Here is a 3,576-nt window from a genome sequence, read left to right as displayed (position 1 = left end):
AAGCTAAGAAATGAGCTGACTTCTTTCAAACCTAGAGATGATGAGAGCTTGTATGAAGCATGGGAGAGATACAAGGATTTACAAAGGAGATGTCCACATCATGGGATTCCTAATTGGATGCTTGTTCAACACTTTTACAATGGAGTTTCACCAGCTATTAGAAGTACAATTGATGCATCTTCTGGAGGTGATCTTATGGAGAAATCTGAAGATGAAGCTTTTTCTGCTCTTGATAAAATTGCTTATAACAACTACCAATGGAGTTGTGAGAGGAATGAGATCAAGAAACCAGCTGGTATGTTTGAGCTTGATGCCATGAATATGATTAATGCTAAGTTTGATGCTTTGACAAGGAAGATGGACAAGCTAAGCATGAAAGTAGATTTTTCAACTGGAGGTTCTAGTAATTCAGTAGAAGTTGGAGTTGCAAATGTCAATTGTGCAGCAGATTTTTCTGCACTTAATCAAGATTTTTCAAGTGAGCAAGTGGATTATGTGGGGAACTACAATCAAAGACTAGGTGGTAACCCATTTTTTGCAACTTATGATCCAGCATGGAGAAACCACCCCAATTTCTCTTGGGGAGGTAGACAAGGAAAAAATCAGAATTTTTAGCAACCTTCTGGGTATCAACAACATCAGAATTTTCAGCAGAATAGAGGTCCTCCTCCTGGAAATTCTAAACCTCAAAATGCACCTGTTCCACCTCTACCACAACAAGCACAACCAGACAAGACAACTAGATTAGAAGCTATGATTGAGACTCTACTTGTGAGCCATCAAAGTCAACAAGAAATGATTTCTCAATTAGCATCTAAAGTGGATCAAATGGCAACACACAACAAGATGTTAGAGAATCAAATAGCTCAACAAGCTAGCTCTTCAAATAACAAAGCATTTGGGAAGCTCCCTAGCCAGCTAGAAAATTCAAGGGAGCATTGCAAGGCTATTACATTGAGGAGTGGAAAAATATTGGAGAATGGAGATAAAAAGATTGAAGAGAAAATTGAAGAAGAGAAAAACAGAGAAGGAGATGAACAAACTGAAGCTGAAGTTAGAATTGAAGCTGAGAAAGAAAATTCAGTGGAAGAAAGAGGAAGTAAGGAGAGGGAAAGCAAAGAGGAAGAACCTAAATATGTTGCACCTAAAGCCTACATGCCACCTTTACCATTCCCACAAAGGTTCCAGAAAGTAAAATTGGATAAACAATTTGGGAAGTTTTTGGAAGTATTGAAGTCTTTGCATGTGACTATTCCTTTCACTGATGCCTTAGCACAAATGCCTTCATATGCTAAATTTTTGAAGGAAATTTTATCTAACAAGAAGAAATTGGAGGAATTTGAGACCGTAGCTCTCACGGAAGAAAGTAGTGCTATTTTGCAAAATAAGCTTCCACCCAAACTGAAAGATCCTGGGAGTTTTTCCATACCATGTCACATTGGGGATATCAATATAGATAAGGCTTTATGTGATCTTAGAGCCAGTGTTAGTCTGATGCCATTGTCTATCTATGAGAAAGTGAAGATTGGAGAAATGAAGCCTACTACCATTTCACTACAGTTAGCAGATAGGTCTATTAAATTTCCAATTAGGGTAATTGAGAATGTTCCTCTGAAAGTTGGAAAATTTTTCATACCAATGGATTTTGTGGTATTGGAGATGGAGGAGGATGTACACATTCCTATTATTCTTGGTAGACCTTTCCTTGCTACTGCTGGAGCTGTGATTGATGTAAAAAATGGGAGGCTTACATTAGGAGTTAGAGAAGAGAAAGTTGAATTTAATTTGTTTCAAGCAATGAAAAAGAAAGATGATTCAAATTCATGCTTGAGAGTTGATGTGATAGATGAAGAGGTCAGAGAAGTGCTTAAAAAGCAATATCCTAAAGATCCTTTAGAAGCTTGTTTAGTTCATAACATCAAAAAAGGGGATGAGATTGAAGAAGCTGCAGAATATGCTACAATTTTGGAAGGAAATCCACCTTTGCCTATGGCTGATATTGAAAAGATTAGGGATTTGAAGCAAGATACAACTTCATCATCAAAGCTTGAAAAAAGTGAAGCACCGAAGGTAGAGTTGAAACCTCTTCCAACATATCTCAGGTATGCTTTTCTAGGTCAAAATTCTACATATCCTGTAATTGTTAGTGCTCAATTGAATGATTGTGAAGTTGAAAAATTATTAAGAGTTCTTAGAAAGCATAGAAGGATAATTGGTTATACCATTGATGATATTAAAGGAATACATCCTTCTGTGTGCATGCATAGAATTTTGTTGGAAAATAATCATAAAGCCTCTCGAGAGTCACAGAGGAGATTGAATCCAAATATGAAAGAGGTTGTGAAGGAAATCTTGAAATTGCTTGATGCAGGTATCATTTACCCTATTTCTGACAGCAATTGGATAAGTCCAGTTCATGTTGTACCCAAGAAAGGGGGCATCACAGTAGTGAAAAATGAAAATGATGAACTAATACCTACAAGGATCAGAATCGGATGGAGAATGTGTATAGACTATAGGAAATTGAATAATGCAACTAGAAAGGACCATTTTCCATTACCATTTATAGATCAAATGCTTGAGAGACTAGCTCATCATTCTTATTTTTGCTATTTGGATGGCTATTCAGGGTTCTTTCAGATTCCTATTCACCCAGATGATCAGGATAAAACTACCTTCACATGTCCTTATGGTACCTTTGCATATCGAAGGATGCCATTTGGACTATGTAATGCCCCTGCTACATTTCAAAGATGTATGATATCCATATTTTCTGACATGATTGAGGTTATTATGGAAGTATTCATGGATGATTTCTCTGTGTATGGTAAATCTTTCGATGAATGCTTATCTAACTTGTCTAAGGTTTTGTAGAGATGTGAAGAGTTCAATTTAGTTTTGAATTGGGAAAAGTGCCATTTTATGGTACAAGAAGGAATTGTTTTGGGACATCTTGTGTCAAACAGGGGTATTGAGGTGGATAAAGCAAAGTTAGAAATTATTGAGAAAATGCCACCCCCAACATCCATGAAGGGAGTGAGGAGTTTCTTGGGTCATGCTGGATTTTACAGGAGATTCATCAAGGATTTTTCTAAGATTTCTAAACCTCTTACCAATTTATTGAGTAAAGATGTGGAATTCCATTTTGATACTAATTGTATGAATGCTTTTTGCAGGATAAAGGAAGCTTTGATATCTGCTCCTATTATGCAGCCACCCGATTGGTCATTACCTTTTGAGTTAATGTGCGATGCTAGCGATTATGCCATTGGGGCTGTTTTGGGACAAAGCAGAGATAAGAAGGTGTATGCAATATACTATGCAAGTAGAACATTAGATGATGCTCAAATAAATTACTCTACTACAGAGAAAGAGTTTTTGGCAGTGGTATTTGCAGTAGATAAATTCAGGTCCGATCTTGTGGGGTCTAAGTTAATAGTGTACATGGATCATGCAGCTATCAAGTATCTCCTTCAGAAAAAAGAGGCCAAACCTAGATTGATAAGGTGGGTGCTACTCCTTCAAGAGTTTGTCTTGGAAATTAAAGACAAGAAAGGAGTAGAAAATGTGGTAGCA

General features: G+C 36.9%; 1 non-coding gene across 1 annotated transcript; it reads right to left on the bottom strand.

Moving 5' to 3' along the window:
- Positions 1-107, bottom strand: LOC131171033 (small nucleolar RNA R71). Its single transcript, XR_009141788.1, has one exon. It is a non-coding gene; the product is annotated as a small nucleolar RNA R71 (small nucleolar RNA).
- Positions 108-3,576: the final 3,469 nt, after the last annotated feature.

This window comes from Hevea brasiliensis, chromosome 11, assembly GCF_030052815.1.
Source record: "Hevea brasiliensis isolate MT/VB/25A 57/8 chromosome 11, ASM3005281v1, whole genome shotgun sequence".
NCBI classification, from domain to species: Eukaryota; Viridiplantae; Streptophyta; class Magnoliopsida; order Malpighiales; family Euphorbiaceae; genus Hevea; species Hevea brasiliensis.
This window is presented reverse-complemented; position numbering and strand designations above follow the sequence as displayed.